The sequence below is a fragment of the Meriones unguiculatus genome, chromosome X (genome assembly GCF_030254825.1).
Source record: "Meriones unguiculatus strain TT.TT164.6M chromosome X, Bangor_MerUng_6.1, whole genome shotgun sequence".
Classification (NCBI taxonomy): domain Eukaryota; kingdom Metazoa; phylum Chordata; class Mammalia; order Rodentia; family Muridae; genus Meriones; species Meriones unguiculatus.
Genome location: NC_083369.1, coordinates 118916346 through 118935782, shown reverse-complemented (window position 1 = coordinate 118935782; position 19437 = coordinate 118916346).

The following is a 19437-nucleotide window of genomic DNA, read 5'->3' as shown; positions in this document are numbered from 1 at the left end:
AAAAATTTCGGATAGGAAATTTCCAGTCATTGAAGTAGATGTCTTCCTGGGATTCTCACTTGTGTCAACATTGGGAAAGCTGTAGCAGGTCTTACATGGCTGTAGAGGTCTGGCATGGCTGCTGTTTTTTTTCAGTGCAGTAATCTTCTCTTCATTGTTAGTGCTCCTGGGTTGTTCATATTAATCTTTTCCTCATTCAGGTCACATCAGGTTTCTCCTAATATTAGGACCACCATTTCAAAACTCTTACCCCTTCAATGTATGCTATGGTTTCAGGAAGAATATAGATAGGCATGCACTATCCAAAAGAAGGCTGTGCACTTACAATGAGATTGACTGGTCCTCTTATGAAGTGGGATGTCCATTAACAGGTTCCTGGGCCTTGTCTGTTGCAAAGGCAGTTTTGCTCAAGTTCGTGGAACCCACCCAATCATCCTGACCAGTTCCCTTATATTGATCAATGGATGACACCTGTTCAAAACCCACCAACTTAAGATTTTTGCTTCAAAAGATTATCCTGCTACAAACATGGTTGAGCAAATGTCCTTATTGTGTACTTGAGCCTGTTTTGGGTATATGCCTTCGAGTGGTGTAGCTGAATCTTGAGGAAGCGCTATTCCTAGTTGTCTGAGTAAGTGCCAGATTGCTTTTCAGAGCGGTTATAAAAGTTTACATTCCCACCAGCATTGGAGGAGGGTTCTCCTTTCTCCACAACCTCTCCAGCATGTGTTGTCACTTGAGTTTTTCATTTTAGCCATTCTGATGGGTGTAAGGTGAAATCTCAGGGTTGTTTTGATTTACATTTCCCTTATGACTAAGGACATTGAACATTTCTTTAAGTGTTTTTCTGCCACTCAATATTCCTCTATTGAGAATGCTCACTTTAGCTCTGTACTCCATTTTTTAATTGGATTACTCGATTTGTTGCTGTTTAACTTCTTGTGTTCTTTATATATACTGGATATTAGTCCTCTGTCAGATATAGGATTGGTGAAGATTCTTTCCCAATCTGTAGGTAGTTGTTTTGTTCTGATAATAGTGCCCGTTGCTTTTCAGTTTCATGAGGTTCCATTTATTGATTGTTGCTCTTAGAGCCTGTGCTGTTGGTGTTCTGTTCAGGAAGTTGTCTTCTGTGCCAATGAGTTCAAGGCTCTTCTCCACTTTTTCTTCTAAGTGGTTTAGTGTGTCTAGTTTTATATTGAGGTCTTTGATCCACTTGGACTTTGGTTTTGTGCAGGGTGATAAGTATGGATCTATTTGCATTTTTCTACATGTAGACATCCAGTTAGACCAGCACAGTTTGTTGAAGATGCTATCTTTTCTCCATTGAATGGGTTTGATATCTTTGTAAAAAATCAGGTGTCCATAAGTGTGTAAATTTCTTTTAGGACTTCTATTCAATTCCATTGATCCACCATTCTGTTTCTATGCCAGTACCATGCAGTTTTTAATATTGTTGCTCTATAGTACAGCTTGAGAACAAGGATGGTGATACCTCCTGAAGATCTTTTACTGTAGAGAATTGTTTTAGCAATTCTGCAATTCTTGTTGTTTCATATGAAGGCGAGCATTTTTCTTTCAAGGTCTGTAAAAACTGTATTAGTAATTTCATGGGAATTGCATTGAATCTGTAAATTGTTTTTGGTAAGATGGCCATTTTTAATATATGAATCCTGCCAAGCCTTGAGCATGAAGAAGATCTTCTCATATCTTCTTCTAATTCTTTCTTCAGAGACTTGAAATTTTTTTCATACAAGTCTTTGACTTGCTTGGTTAGGGTTACACCAAGATACTTTATGTCCTTTATTGCTATTGTGAAGGGTGTTGTTTCCCTAATTTCTTTCTCAGCTTATTTGTCTTTTGTATACAGGAGAGCTACTGATTTTTTTGAGTTATTTTGTATCCAGCCACTTTCCTGAAGGTGTTAATCAGCTGTAAGAGTTCTCTGTAGAATTTTTGGGGTCACTCAGGTATACTACCATATCATCTGCAAATAGTGATACTTTGACTTTTTCCTTTCCAATTTGAATCTCCTTGATCTCCTTCAACTGTTTTATTGCTCTAGCAAGGACTTCCAGAAACTATGTTGAAGAGATATGGAGAGAGTGCACAGCCTTGCCTTGTCCCTGATTTCAGTGGGACTGATTTAAGTTTCTCTCCATTGAGTTTGATATTGGCTATATGCTTGCTGTATATTGCCTTTACTATGTTCAGGTATGTGCTTTTTATCCCTTATCACTCTAAGACTATAAACATGAATGGATGTTGGATTTTGTCAAATGCCTTTTCAGCATCTAAGGAGATGAGCATGTGTTTTTTTCTCCTTCAGTTTCTTTCTTTTTTTTTTTTCAATGCAGTTTATTCAGGAACATTGAACAATCCTCGGACCCCGGGGAAAGCCAGCCCACAGCTTAAATAGCCTCTGGGTAGCCAACCCAGGCATGCCACGGGGGCAATGCAGATAGGTCCACATACATGGAAGCAAGCCAGATCCTCGGCCTTAGCCAAATGTGGAGTTGTTCGTGACAGAGAGCACTCACCATCGGGAAGGTGGAAGGCGGAAACCAGCTCCATCTTTAAGGCATAGCATTCCGCAGCTCTCTACAGTTCCCCCTTTTTGTTTTAGACGCATCAGGCAAGAGTAGAGGTCTGATCTCTGATATTAGAAATAAATTGGGACTTTGTACAGGTGTTCATTTAGGTGTCATCCACCCAAAGAGCATCAGACCCGTCTGATATCTTTTTCTCAGAGGCGGGACCTGGGGCATCAACCCGCATGCAATCAGACATGCTCTTCTCTGGGTCCAAAGCAGCTGACCCTGAGTGCAGTGCTTAGCCTCGCATCCTGAGCATATCATTTTAGCTTTTTATGGTATCCAACCATGCTTGGGGAGAATGTCCTGCTTCAATGGCTGTAAAGGCCTGAATGATCATGGCTACATCACACTGTTGTGAGACTCTAATCTTGCATATATACCACAGGCAAACCAAGGAGACCAACACCAGAAGGCCTGCTAACACTCCCATGCCCGCCCATTCCTTCAGATGATTCATGGCTGCAGCAATCCATGTTGATAATCCTGTGGCTAGTCCTGCATCCACTCTGGTAGAATTTACTGTGACAATGGCCACTCTCAGCTGCTCCATCGTAGTATCGAATTCTCCAGTCCAATTACCTAAAATATAGCTCGACAATTGTTTAGACAGATTTGCAGCACAGGAAAAATTCTCATGTTGTATGCTAGTGACACAAAGTCCAGCATACTTTCATTGACAGCCAGGTTGAGCGATTTGCCATAGGGTATCAATTTGCTCCTGCAAGAGGTCAATCCTCTGATTGAACACCATCAAGCTTCCTTTTAGTTGAGCATTAATTCCTTTATGTACAACTAAGGCATGAGCTACATTGGCTAAATGATTATTCAGGGTCTGAGCAGTCTGCCCAGTATGACTCATGGCTAATGCCCTGGTGGTAGCTCCAACAGCCGTCAATGAGATGGTAGTAACAATGGTGGCTGTAGTTCCAAGATCCCTTTTCTGTCTGAAGAGAGTCATAGCGTGAGGGGCATCAATGGACACAGGCACCCAGTGAGGCATGCGAGTAACCAGGGCATATCTAAATTTACTAGCATTCCAGCATTGGGCAAAAAATCAAGTATCATTACCACAATTACTTGGCTCTATCTGGCTAATAATGAATAAAAATGGGGGATATAGACAAACAGGTGTGGGCTTATAGGAAATATTATGAGAAGCCTTAACCCCTCGTTGGAACATCCTGCGTCAGTTCTAGAACTAGCAGTGGTGGTGTCCGAGGTCTGAGTAGGTTCAGGAGACCATTGCCCCCAGGGACGAGACGTGCTCCATGCCAATTGACTAACTCCATGTATTCCTCCAATTTTGAAAGTCATTTAAGGTTCTTAAATTATTTTTTTCCCTTTTTTCTTAAATTTTTCATCAATTACACTTTATTCATTCTGCATCCCCCCATAAGCCCCTCCCTCCTCTCCTCCCAATCCCACCCTCCCTCCTCCCTCTGCTTGCATGCCACTCCCCAAGTCCACTAATAGGGGAGGTTCTCCTCTCCTTTCTGATCTTAGTCTGTCAGTTCACATCAAAAGTGGCTGTATTGTCCTCTACTGTGGCCTGGTAAGGCTGCTCCCCCCCAGAGGGAGGTGATCAAAGAGCAGGCCAATCAGATTATGTCAGAGGCAGTCCCTCTTCACATTACTATGCGTGGACAATTTTCACTGCTCTATGTCTGTAATTTAGGATGCAGCTTGAAAAATCACAAATTTGTCTATGACCACTAAGGTTCTTAACAGCCCAGAAGATATTTCTGGGCACTTCTCAAGGAATTACTGAAATCTTTCCAAATTTACACCCTCTTGACCCAGTGGATCCAAAACATTGCCAGGGCATTAAATTTGGCTTTTGTCCTTTAATCAGCTCTGGATAGGCACAGAAAAGCTCCAACAGCTACAGGGTTTTGCAGGGATGAAATAGCTCTCAGCTCATCAAAATAACCCAAAAGATGTTCAGTAACCAAGATACTGAAAACCAAAACAAGCTGTCTTCCTGTGAGGACTGGCTTCCTGCTTTGCCCTCTGAACTCAAGCCTGCATTACAACTGCTGTCTCCTGACCTTCATCTTTTGCTGCTTGATGTTATGTCATGGATTCCTAAGGAGGATCACTCACACATTGACAGTGTCTAAGTTTCCATTGCTCATACAAACCTTCTACTCAGGAACAGAACAGGACAGGGACATGTCTTAAGTCGCCAGAGCACATTTTGGCCCGGACTGCCTCTGAGTTTTTAGTTGGAAACTGAGACTGAGCACTAGGGTCAGGAGACTTAAACCCTGTCACCTAAATGAAGCTGCGTGCTGGAGTGGAGTCATGTTCAGAGTTGTCTATGCTCTACATGTTCCTGTGTGTTTTCCTAATCTTATACAAAGCAAAGTAGCAGGTTGTGTGGCCATCCCTGTGGTCACCAACATTTCTGTCAGTAACATCTTACCTATGTTCTATAAGTAAGTCTTGATTAGCTCATCTTCCCCAGTGGAAACTTGACCTTATGAAGTGGAGTTAGATTTTGCCTAGTGTCACACTGCCTCATCCTTTGTGCCTTGTGATTGATAAGAAAAGGAATTATTCTAAATCCCAAACCTACATTTTGTTGTTCTCTTTCGAATCAAGGTTTCACTATGTAGTCCTGAATGTCTTGGACCTTACCGCTATGAATTTTAATGTAAATACCTGTGTTTGCTGATGGTCTTATATAACTGCTGCTTTGTACACCAGGCTGGCCTTGAATTCACACATCCACTGGCTTCTGTCCCCCAAGTGCTGGGATTAAAGCCATGTGCCCCCATGCCATGTGTCCCCTACAAAATCTTTATTCGGAAAAAGTGAATTAACATTGTAAGAAAATTTGCTACCACAGGAAAAAGCTGCTGTGATTTTACTTGGAAGTCAACAGAAATAGACATGCTGCATTTTATAAAGCTAATGAGCAAAGGTGGTATAAAATACAATCAAATTTCAAAGACATGTTTCTGAGATAATATAAATTATTTTGCTCAGGTTCTTGTTTTTTTTTTTTTTTTCAACTCACCAGAATAATATTTTTGAACTTTTGTATTTAAGGAAAACAATATATTTTGGTGTTTCTACTCTTCCATGTTGTTGCAATTCAATATTTAACCATCTGTAATTTTTCTTTGCAGCAGAATCTTCTCCTTTTTAAACTCTTTGTGTATACTGTTATTATTAAGTACACTGCTATTATTCTTCTCCAAATACTCCAAATCCTCCAAATCCTAAAGCACAAAGGAATGGTTTAGTTACAAAACAACCTTTCAGCACAGGTTCTCAATTTAATTTTCAAAATTAAGTATCTTTTCATATTCAAATAATATCCATTAACTATTCCATCTTCATAAAAACATTGCGATACACTGAAATTCATCCCATAAAGTATATATGCCTGTGTGTGTGTGTGTGAACAAGTGAATCAAAGGTAATTACAGCATTAAAAAAATAGGTCACTTTGTGTGAATTAATAGTTAAATAAGATGTTAAGGTTACACAGAGAAAAATAAAGTGCAGCTCTCAGACTCCCTAAAGCTCACTTGAGAGCATAAAGAACTTGCCACTAATTTGGATACCATAGTAAAACCCGGTCTCAAAAATCAAGGTGGAGCTGGGCAGTTATGTTAGTTGGTAGAGTGCTTGCCCAGCATGAATGAACCGTCCACTTGATCCCTGGCATGCAAACCCAGCAGTGGAACATACTTGTAATCTTAGCAGAAGAGAATTGAAGGCAGAGGGATTTGGAGTTCTCGGTATTTATGAAGAACAAGGCCAGTATGAGCCACATAAGACCAAATATTAAAAAGAGAGAAAAAAGAAAAATGTGTAGAATCCAAAAGTGTATTCAGTATGCATGACTTTATAAAAGGTTCTCAAATATCAGCTTATAGTTTATTTATTATTACTAACAGTGTGAACAAAGATAATTAAATGATCTGTATTGTGAGATTGTTCCCAAGTTATATAAAACAAAAACTACATTTTGGTACTTTCATTTTTATTACAGGATCGTAGTGTTTAGCCCAAGCTACTCTTCACCTTCCCATGTTTCACTCTCAGGCTCCCCAGAACTGGAATCATTTTCCTTTGCTACCATATCCATTGAAAATATTGTTTATGAGTCTCAACATCTTTGGGTGAGTACAGGGAATCTTACCATAGTAAGATAGTAAGACCTGGAGTGGACAGGAGTTCCAAAAATAGAGCAACAGAAACAAAAAAATCTGGGCCCAGGGAACTTTTCTGAGACTGGTACTCTAACCCAGGACCATGAATGGAGATAACTTAGAACCCCTGCACAGTAGCTCATAGCAGCTCAGTCTCTAAGTAGGTTCACTAAAAATGGGAATAGGGACTGTCTCTGACATGAACTCAGTGGCAAGCTCTCTGGTCACCTCCCCCTGAGGGGGAAGCAGCCTTACCAGGCCACAGAGGAAGACAATTTGGCCATTCCTGATAAGACTTGATAGACTAGGTAGGGTGAGATATAGGAGGACCTCCCTTGACAGTGGACTTGGGGAGGGGTTATGGGAGGAGATGAAGAAGGGTGGGTGAGTTTGGGAGGGGTGAAGAGGGGGGTTACAGCTGAAATACAATGTTAATAAAGTGTAATTTATAAACAAATAAATAAATTTTTAAATAGAATAGCAAAAAATCCAAAGCCATAACCCCCCCCAAAAAAACAACAAAAAAGTACAATCAAATTGTTTTAAATTATAGAGATGAGATTATCATGGTTTTTTTTTCTTTCAGATTGTTTATATGGTGGATTACATTGATGGATTTCCATAAACTGATCTACCCCTCCATACCAGGGATTAAGCCCACTTGGTCATAGTGGATGATTCTTTTGATGTGTTCTTGTATTCTGTTTGCAAGTATTTTGTTGAGTATTTTTGCATCAATGTTCATAAGGGAGATTGTCCTGAAATTATCTTTCTTTTTTAGGTCTTAGTTAGGTCTAGTTATCAAGGTGACTGTGGCATCATAGAATGAGTTTGGTAATGTTCCTTCTGTTTCTATTTTGTGGAGTAGTTTGAAGAGTATTGGAGTTAGCTCTCCTTTGAAGGTCTGGTAGAATTCTGCACTGAAACCATCTGGCCCTGTTTTTTGAGGTTTTGTTTTGTTTTGTTTGTTTGTTTCTTTGTTTTGGATGAGAGACTTTTGATGACAGCTTCTATTTCCTTAGGGAATATATGACTATTTAATTTATTTTCCTCATCTTGATTCAGCTTGGATATGTGGAATTGATCCAGAAAATTATCTTTTTCATTTAGATTTTCAAATTTTTGGCATATAAGCTTTTGAAGGAAAGACCTGATAATTGTTTGCTCCCTGAGGGGGGAGCAACCTTACCAGGCCACAGAGGAAGACTATGAAAGACGGTCCTGATGAGACCTGATAGGCCAGGGTCAGATGGAAGGGGAGGAGATCCTCCACTATCAGTGGACTGGGGAAGCAGAATTGGAGGAGATGAGGGAGAGAAGGAGGACAGGATTGGGAAGGGACAGGGGTGTGGCTACAGCTGGGATACAAAGTAAATAAATTGTAATAAATAAAAATATCTTAAAAAAACAAAAAAGTTATAGAGATGGGGTTAATGAGCAGATGTAGTAAATGGAAGGGATCTTATAGAACAGGAAGTTACAGATTACATTTGTAGAAAGAAATGTTTTAGATAGCTTGCATGACAGACATTTGGAATCAATTCTCTGCTTAATGTATAAATAGATTTTTTTAAACTAAATTAGTCTTTTTTGCACATTGGACACAGGACCCAGAGGACCCAAGCTATATCTGACCTGAACTACTTATAGATAATCCTGTAACTCTATAACATTTATAAAAAATTTGTTATTTATTTATGTGGGTGTGTCTATGTATGTACACACATGTATATGGGTGTTCATGGAGGCTAGAAAGAGTGTCCTATGTCTTGCAGATGGAATTGTAAGCCTCTTGATGTGAGTTCTGGGAAGCAAATTCCAATCCTCTGACAGAGCAACAAGCACTCTTAACTGCAGAACCATCTCTTCAGTCCCTGAATTTTAACCCTCACTTCCTGTGTTTTAAACTCTCTTTTATGATTATATAAAATTACTTTGGTATCTGGAATTATTTTAAAACTTATTATATCATAAAATGCTTCTATAATATGTTTGGAAACAAAAATATTGGGCAATATCAAATAAGCACTTCCTTATTTAACAAACACTGGGGACACAAAGACAAATAGTTATGCCATTAATATATTATACATTTGATGCATAGGCACATTTCTAATAAAAAGTCTCAACATTTCCTGTTTTGAATAATTCCTCTCCAAAATTGTGAAAGATCTGTCAATTCACTTATCACTTCATTCACACATACTTATTCATAAAAGAATGTAGTTAAAAATTTGAACTGTATTAAGAAAATGCATGATGTTAAAATTTATAATATACCTTTAAGAACTCATCATCTGCCTGCTTAAGTGCTTTCAGGCTGTCTGAAGCATTCTAGTTTGTTGAAAAGCCTTCTGTTGATGATTTAAAATACCCTATAAATGTAAATGGAAAGCTGTGTAATAACAATTAAGTATGAAATTTGTTGCTCTTAATCCTGTTTTGGCTTCACTCATGCTAGATAAAGACTGCAACTAAGCTAATCCCATAGACTAGAATTTTAAATTCAAAACATTCTTTTAAAGTAATCTTTAAAAGGATTCTTTAAAAGGAATTGTTTCTGTAATCAATACCATCAATATTTTATTTTGGTGCTTTTTATCACTAAGATTATGCGATTTGTGTCTTTACAACTAATCATCAAAAAACATCCTCAAAGTCATGGAGTACGAATTTTTAAACACAGATTCTGCGTTGCACAGAAGAGCAGGAACTCATGATCTTCCTGCTTCAAAATCCCTTGTACCTATGAATAGAAGCATGCAGCTTATGCAAGTGAACAGGAGTTCTTCATATTCAAGACATAACATATTACTTACTCCAGTAATATCTACACAAGATTTTCCAATAGCTCTGTCCTTTCACTTCCTTAACCTATTCTTCACCAATGACTTTGTGCTCTAACCTACTTTATACACTCATTTAAGTGCTTGTACTCTATATTTTGCCATTGTTGATAACATACCTTTCTATAGTGCAAATATAAATGGCAAATATGAATTAACTCTAAGGCAGATATGATTTCAAACTTTATTAAGTATAATAATTCTATAGAAACTTATTTAACACTTCAAACAACTATAGGAAATAGATGGTCACCATTTAATTTCAAAGATAAGAAAACTGAGTTACAATGGTACAATGTCTGTTGTTCCAGGTTTAGCTACAACTGAAGTCTGAATCAGATCCAAAACATTATCCTTCCAGAATTTAAGCTTTAAGCATTTTGGAAACTCTTTCTCCACGTATTAGAAAATAATACTGTAACACTTTCCACTGTAGCTTACTCGTTTTGGTATTACAACTGAGCAATCCTTCAAGACCAAAAATTTATGAACCGTACCTTCTATTTACTGTTGCCCCTACTCCTGTTATGTTCAGTTTTCTTTTTCCAACCTCAAATTCTATAACCAATTATTAAAATTTCTTCTTTGCATATAAATCTTACTCTGTTCTGACTCACATTTATTGGTTAAATCACAAGTTTGGAAGCCTCAGCCCTAGCTAATCTCCCTGATGACAGCACATTCACAACCTGATGGCCTTATTTCATGGAATACATAGATACGATCCAAAGAGAATATTCAGTCTCTCATCACTGGATCTACCACCCACCTCCAACTGTACATGCCACGTTTTACGCTCTGCTTTCCATTTTAAAAGCTGTATTATACTTCTTTACGAAGTTCAATCTTTTCACATACCCCATTCTTAAGAACTCAGCAATTATCCTTGCTTTCCTCTTTTTAAATATATGTTTCGTCTCTTAAAACAAACAACAAACAACAAAAACTACGGTATTACTCCTTAGGCTATCACAGTTTTTCCTAACATGTCTCATATTTACTTCTCACGTTTGTTTCACATTTCCAATCTAATCATTCTGATTCAGAACACTGATGATGAAGTCTATATTGTCAAATCTACCTTATTTCACCTATAAGTGGTATATTGTGAAAGTAATACTATTTTCTTATTTTAAAAGTCTTCCTTTACATGGAGTAGTTTTAATTTCAACCTAATAAATCATTTTTTCTCAATCTGCTTTACCAGTTCACTCTCACCATCAAGAATCAATGCAGTGAAGAAGTCCAGGGATCTGCTCCTTAGACATTTCACTTACATCCTCAGTCACTGCTTGATGGTTTCATCTGATCTTCATGGTTTAAAAATTACATTAAGAGGGATCCAAGATGGCTGTGATCAGCGTTCACAGTATCTGAGAAGCAGAATATCTGAAACTCTGAAATTTGTGAGTAGAAGGGCAACTGAAGCCAGAAAATTGACATTGAGGCTTCCTGAATGAGAGGGGACATCACATGAGCTGAGACCATTTAGATTCAAGTCACTCATGGACTTTTCTGGGGACAGAGAGTGGTGAACATTCAAACTGTTCGCACTTCCCCTGTTCAGCCCTCCCTCCTCCTTGGTGAAGCTGGCCCACAGTACCAGAGACTTTCAGCACAGAATGCACTTCCTGTGGACTGAGACAGCAGAGGAGGGGCCCCTAGCTCCTCAGCTGTGGCTTTCAGCTATACCAGCCTTCCGAGTCCCAGATCTGTGGTACCATCCTTCAGGGTCCTGGGTCTGTGAGTAGCTTTAAGGCTTCCACAGGCCCACCCAGCCCGTGGCTGTACGGGCAGCCCAATCCCTCAGTGGTGGGCAGCTGGCTGTACAGCCACCAAAGTCACCTGAACTGCCAAACCATCCAGGTACACCAGGCACGCTGGGCCACCTAGGTATGTGGACCACTGTTGTGATTCTCAGGACTTCCCAAAAGGCACCTGGACTAGCCTCATAGTTTTGCCACTGCAGCTGCATTCCCAAATTCTGCTGCTGCAGAACCACTGAGCTGAAGGAGCTCATACACCTGCATTTGACCCAGCAGGCCCAAAAATGAGAGTAGAGAACAGGGGGAACCCCTGTGTTTTCTGATTTGACCTGCTAGAGAGTGAGTGCACTTTCAAGTGTTTTCTGAGTCCCAGATCCAGTGTCCTTCTAAGTTAACAGCCAGACATCAGATCCCTCCCACCCACGCACCCTCTGTGGGTAACGGAGGGACAGTGTTCTCAACTTTGAAGCTCATGTTCTATGGGTCTACCAGTGGAGTTCAAGCAAATAACTGCTGGAACTCAGACAGAGTTGAAGACCAGTGCAGGCCACTGAGATATTCAGGGAATGTGCACAAGCAAATTGCGCCTGTGGAGACCTCAAGCACCTGCAATCCCTTTGGTGCCTGCTCAGCGACCCTGCCCTACACATCAGGTATTACAACCTCTCACACCCTGTCTTTCAAGGCACACCTCCACGCATATGCACACTCACACACTTGCTCTCATTTGTCTTTCTGCACCCTCGAATCTTCCTCCCTTAAGTACAGATGAATCACCAGTACACAATCTCAAACCACTGGACCTCTCTCATCTTCCTGAATAATTCTCCAGACACCAGAGAAAGACGGTACCAGTTTGAACAGCAGAATCCAGGAACAAACAGAGAAGGTTACAGATAAGCAAATGGCTAGAGGTCAGCAAAAGAACACATCCAACAAAAATCAGCATCATGGCATCAAAGGAAACCCAAAAAATTAGTTTATTGTAAACACAGGACAATTATTTTTTTCAGGAAAATTATTTTAAAGCTTTGCTTATCCAGTGATTAGAGGCACATAAAGAGGGAACAAACAAGTCATTCAAAGAAATAGCCACACAAAGGGAAGCAAATAAAGAGGGAATGAACAACGTTCTCAAAGAAACACAGGCAAATATAGCCAAACAAATAGAGGCACAAGTAGAGGCACAATTAGTGGCATATAGAGAGAAAACCAACAAAAAAAATAGAGACCATTAAAGAGAGACAAGAATCCACATTCAAATAGATGAAGGAAATGGTGCAAGGCATGAAAACAGAATTAGAATCAATAAAGAAAACACAAACAGAGAACCTTGGAGCTGGAGAACTTAAAGATCAGGAACCACAATGGCAAGGATCAACAATAGAATACATGAGATGGAAGAGAGAATCTCTGGTGCTGAAGATACACTTGCTGAAATTGATACCTCTCTCAAACAAAAAGGAAAATCAGAAAAGTCCCAAATATAAAACATACAAGAAATCAAGGATGCCATGAAAAGGAGAAATCTAAGAATAATAGGAATTGATGAAAAAGATGACACCAGGCTCCAAGGTCCAGAAAATATCTTCAAGAAAATCATAGAAGAAATTTTTCCCAACTTAAAGAAAGAGAGGTCCATAAACATACAAGAGGCCTACAAAACACCTACAAAAATATATTAAACCAAAAAAGAAACTCCTCACATCAAATCATAGTCAAAACACTAAATCTACAAAACAAAGAAAAGATATTAAAAGCAACAAGGAAAAAAGGCCAAGTAACATATAAAGGTAGACCTATCAGAATCACACGAGGCTTCTCATCAGAAACAATGAAAGCCAGAAGGGCCTGGGCAGATGTCATGCAGACATTAATGGACTACAGATGCCAACCCAGACTACTATACCCAGCAAAGTTTTTAGTTAACATAGATGGAGAAAACAAAATATTTCACAGCAAAACTAAATTTAAGCAATTTCTACACAGCAAACTAGCCCTACAGAAGAAACTAGAAGAAAATCTCCAACCGAATGAAAACAACTACACCCAAGAAAACATAGGATACAGATATTTTCCCAACAAAAATTAAAAGAAAACAAGCAATGAATCATAGTAAGACCACTAACTCCACAATAAAAGGAACTAAGATTCATTGATCACTATTATCTATCAACATCAATGGACTCAACTCTCCAATAAAAAGACACAGACTAACAGAATGGTTGCAGAAACAAGATCCAACATTCTGCTGCATCCAAGAAATGCACCTCTGCAACAAAGATAAAAAACTACCTCAAAGTAAAAGGCTGGAAAAATGTTTTTCAAGCAAATGGACCCAGAAATCAAGCTGGGGTAGCTATCCTAATATCTAATAAAATGGACTTTCAACCAAAATTAATCAAAAAATATGAGAAGGAACACTTTATTCTCATTAAAGGAAAATTCCACTGAAGCACATTACAATTTTTAAAATCTATGCCCCAAACACAAGACCACCTACATTTGTAAATTAAACAATATTAAAACGGAAATCGCACATCGATCCCAACACCTTAATAGTGGGAGTCTTTAACACTCCACTCTCACCAAGGGACAGATCATTTAGACAGAAGTGAAATAGGGAAATAAAGGCACTTACTGAGGTCCTAAATCAAATGGACCTAATAGGTGTCTACAGAAATTTTCACCCAAATTCAAAAGAGTATACCTTCTTTTCAGCACCTTATGGAACCTTCTCCAAAATAGACCATATAGTTGATCACAAAGCAAGTCTCAACAGATACAAAAAGATTGAAATAATGCCTTCTATCCTATATGATCATCATGGTCTAAAGCTGGACCTCAACAACAACAAAAACAGCAAAAAGTCTACACATACATGGAAACTGAACAACTCACTACTCAATGACAGCTGGGTTAGGAAAGAAATAAAGAAAGAAATTGAAGACTTCCTAGAATTCATTGAAAATGCAGGCACAACATACCCAAACTTATGGGACAATGAAAGCACTGATAAGAATAAAGTTCATAGCACTAAGTGCCTTCAAGAAAAAAATTGAAACATCGCATACATGCAACTAAATAGCTCAATTGAAAGCCCCAGGATAAAAAGAAGCAGACACTTGAAAGAGAAGTAGATGGCTGGAAATAATCAAGCTCAGGGCAAAAATCAATAAATTAAAAACAAATAAAACAATTCAATAAATCAATGAAATCAAGAACTGGTTCTTTGAGAAAATCAACAAGATAGTCAAGCCCTGAGCCAAACTAACTAAAAGTCAGATAGAAACTGTCCAAATCAGCAAAATCAAAAATGAAAAGGGGGACATAACAACAGACACTGAGTACAACAGACACTGAGGAAATCCAATCATTAGGTCTTACTACAAAAGGCTGTATGGCACAAAATATGTAAATCTAAATGAAATGGGCAATTTTCTTGATAGATTCCACTTACCAAAATTAAATCAAGATCAGGTAGAATGAATGAACAGTCCCATATCCACCAAGGAAATAGAAATAGTCATCAAAAGTCTCCCTTCCAAAAAGAGCCCACAGATAGATGTTTTCAGTGCAGAATTCTACCAGACCTTCAGAGAAGAGCTAACTCTAGTTCTGTTCAAACTATTCCACAAAATAAAAACAGAAAGAACATTACTAAACTCATTCTATGAAGCCACAATCACCTTGATACCTAAATCACACAAAGACCCAACCAAAAAAAGAACTTCAGACCTATCTCTCTTATGAACATTGATGCAAAAATAATCAATAAAATACTTGCAAACCAAATCCAAAAACACATAAAAGATAAAATCCACCATGACCAAGTAGGCTTCATCCCAGGCATGTAAGGGTTATTCAATATATGGAAATCCATTAATATAATCCACCATATAAACAAATTGAAGGAGAAAAAACACATGACCATCTTAGATGCTGAAAAATCATTTGATAAAATCTAACACCCATTCATGTTTAAAGTCTTGGAGAGATCAGGGATATAAACCATGTATCTAACCATAGTAAAGGAAATGTACAGTAGGCCTATAGCCAACATCAAACTCAATGGAGAGAAACTTAAATCAATCCCACTGAAATCAGGGGCAAGGAAAGGCTGCCAATCTCTTCATATCTCTTCAACATAGTACTTGAAGTCTTAGCTAGAGCAATATGAAGACTAAAGGAGATCAAGGGGATATGAATCTGAAAGGAAGAAGTCAAAGTATCACTATTCACAGATGATATGATAGTTTACATGAGAGACCCCAAAAATTCATCCAGAGAATTCCTTCATCTCATAAAAACTTTCAGCAAAGTGGTTGGATACAAAATAAATTCAAAAAAATCAGAAGCCCTCCTGTATACCAAAGAAAAAAAGGTCAAGAAAGGAAATAGGGAAACAACACCCTTCAAAATAGCCACTAATGACATAAAGTACTTTGGTATGAGTCTATCCAAGCATGTGAAAGACCTGTTTGAAAAAAACTTCAAGTCTCTGAAGAAAGAAATTGAAGAAGATATGAGAAGATAGAAAGATCTCCTGTGCTCATGGATCAGTAGGATTAACATAAACAAAATGACCATTCAGCCAAAAGCAATCTACAGATTCAATGCAATTCCCAACAAAATACCAAGACAATTCTTTACAGAACTTGAAAGAAAAATTCTCAACTTCATATGGAAAAACAAAAACACCACAATTGCCAAAATGATCCCGTACAACAACAGATTGTCTGCAGGTATTTCCATTCCTCACCTCAAGCAGTACTATACAGCAACAGTCATAAAACCTGCATGGTATTGACATAGAAACAGAATGGCTGATCAACAGAACCAAATAGAAGTCCGAAAAATAAATCCACACACCTATGGATACTTGATTTTTGACAAAGAAGCCAAAACCATTCAAAAGGTAAAAGACAGCATCTTAAACAAATGGTACTGGTCCAACAGGATGTCTACATGCAGAAAAATGAAAATAGATCCATATTTATCAACCTGCACAAAACTAAAGTCCAAGTGGATCAAAGATCTCAACATAAAACCAGACTTGCTAAGTCTGTTAGAAAAGAAAAAGTGGGGAAGAGCCTAAAACTGCACAGGAGACAACATCCTGAACAGATCACCAACAGCACAGGCTCTAAGAACAACAATCAATAAATGGAACCTCATGAAACTGAAAAGCTTCTGCAAAGCAAAAGGCACTGTCGTCAGAACAAGACGACAGCCTACAGACTGGGACAGGATCTTCACCAACCCTATATCTGAAAGAGGGATAATATCCAGAATATATAAAGCACTAAAGAACTTAAAAAGTAACAAATCAATTAATCCAATTGAAAATAGGGTATGGAGCTAAAAGAGAATTCTTTGTAGAGAAATGTAGAATGGCAGAAAATCACTTAAAGAATTGCTCAGTGTCCTTAGCCATCGGGGAGATGCAAAGCAAAACAACCCTCATATTTCACCTTACACCCATCAGAATGGATACGATCAAAAACTCAAGTACACATGCTGGAGAGGTTGTGGAGAAACGGGAACCCTCCTTCCTTGCTGGTGGCAATGTAAACTTTTACAACCACTTTGGAAATCAATTTGATGCTTTCTCAGACAGTTAGGAATAGTGCTTTCTCAAGTTCCAGCTATACCACTCTTAAGCATATATCCAAAATATGCTCAAGTATACAACAATGATATTTGCTTAATCATGTTTGTAGCACCTTTATTTGTAATAACCAGAACCTGGAAACAACCCAGATGTCCATCAACAAAGGAATGGATACAGAAGTTGTGGTACATTTACACAATGGAATACAATTCAGCAATTAAAAACAAGGAAATCATGAAATTTGCAGACAAATGGTGGGATCTAGAAATGATCATCCTGAGTGAGATATCCCAAAAGCAGAAAGATACACAAGGTATATAGTCACTTACAAGTTGAAACAAGACCTAAAAGACATGATAAATATACTACAATCTGTACATCTGAAGAACCTAAACAAGGAGGACCCATGGTAAGATGATCACTCCTCACTTAGCTAGACAAATGGGATGGACATTGGAAGTAGAAGAAAACAAGAAACAGGACTGGAGCCTACCACAGAGGGCATCTGAAAGACTCTACCTAGCAATGTATCAAAGCAGATGCTGAGACTCATAGCCAAACCTTGGTCAGAGTGCAGGGAATCATATGGAAAAAGGAGGTGTTAGTAAGACCTGTAGAGGACAGGAGCTCCAAAATGACCGAATATATCTGGGCACAAGGGTCTTTTCTGAGTCTGATTCTTCAAACATGGATATAACCTAGAACCCCTGCTCAGACATAGTCCATGGCAGCTCAGTATCCAAGTGTATTTTCCCTAATAAGGGGAACAGGGACTGTCTCTGACATGAACTCAGTGGCTGGCTCTTTGATCTGCCCCCCACCCCACCCCAGAAGAAGGATCAGCCTTGCTAGGCCACAGAGGAGAGCATTGCAACCAGTCCTGATGAGACCTGATAACCTAGGGTCAGATGTAAGGGGAGGAGGACCTCTCCTAGCAGTGGACTTAGAGAGAGGCAGGGAGGAGATGAGGAAGGGAGGGTGTGACTGGGAGGGAATGAGGGAGGGGTCTACAGCTGGGATACAAAGGAAATAAACTATAACTAATATAAAAAGAAACTTAGTTATAAAAGATTAATTATAACATCAGTTGTGATACCAACATTTAGGTCATTTTCTTGGTCTTCAACTTGCATTATATCAGAATCCCATTGTTTAAACACAGTTATAATCTGCTCAGTATATTCAATTTTAAACTACAGCCTGTAAAACATATTAATGGCTCTCACATTACACATCAAGATGAAAAGAATGACTTGGGGAGTGGCATGCATGAAGAAAGGGGAGGGAGGGTGGGACCAGGAGGGAAGGAGGGAGGGGCTTATGGGGGGATACAAAGTGAATAAAGCATAATTAATAAAATTAAATTAAATTAAATTAAAAAATATAAAAAAAGACAAAGAAAATGTTCCAAGTAAAATTAAATTCCCACATTAGGTATTATGTACTATAAAAAGGACATAATAACAAAGTAAATATTTCTGTGGGAAATCAAAAAGTAAAATTACATTTATATTGATTCCAGAAATATTGTTCTTAGCTTTAAAAATGTGTTTTCACATGGCTGGCTTACTCAATAGTAAGAGCATTTGATCATCTACCTACATTTATTTATTTATTTATTTATTTATTTATTTATGATATAATATCATATTTATATATAAGTATTAGAAAAAAATGATTTCATGTCCAAGCAGATTTGTCTAATTTTTTCCACTGAATTGATGCTATAATTTCAAAACTATATGAGTTTCAAGTAGAAATATTTCATTTAAGTTTTTTAACTCAAGTTTGGTATACCTAAGATTACAAGGAAATGATTAACTCTCCTAAAATTCATAAATGATTTACAATATTAAACTGAATTTTTCTATCATGTCAAATATCTATAAAAAAGTGAGTATTTTCTATGATACCTACCTTTTACTATCCTTCCAGAATGAACAGAAATGATTTTTTCAAAATGATATCTTCCTCCTAGCAGGTAGGAAGATTTAGTTAGCCTAAATAAGCAGCAACGAAAGGATCCAGGCAGACCTGATGTGACCTGATAGGCAAGGATAAGATAGATAGTTGGGGAGGAGATCACCCCTATCAGTGGACTAGTAGAGGGACATAGTAGGGACAGGGGAGGGGGCTACGGATGGGATAAAAAGTGAATAAATTATAATAATTTTTAAAAGATTGAAAAATAAAGGTCAAAAAATTCTATTAAGAAAAGAATAAAAGGAAGAAATCATTAGCACTATGATGTGGTGAAAGATCAAGCCACACATTATGTTTGCCACTGACCACGTCTCAGAATAGTCAGAAACTGGAAACATACCAGATGTCTCTCAACTGAAGAATGGATAAAGAAAATGTGGTACATTTACACAATGGAATACTACTTAGCAATTAAAAACAAGGGAATCCTGAAATTTAAAGACAAATGGATGGAACTAGAAAAGA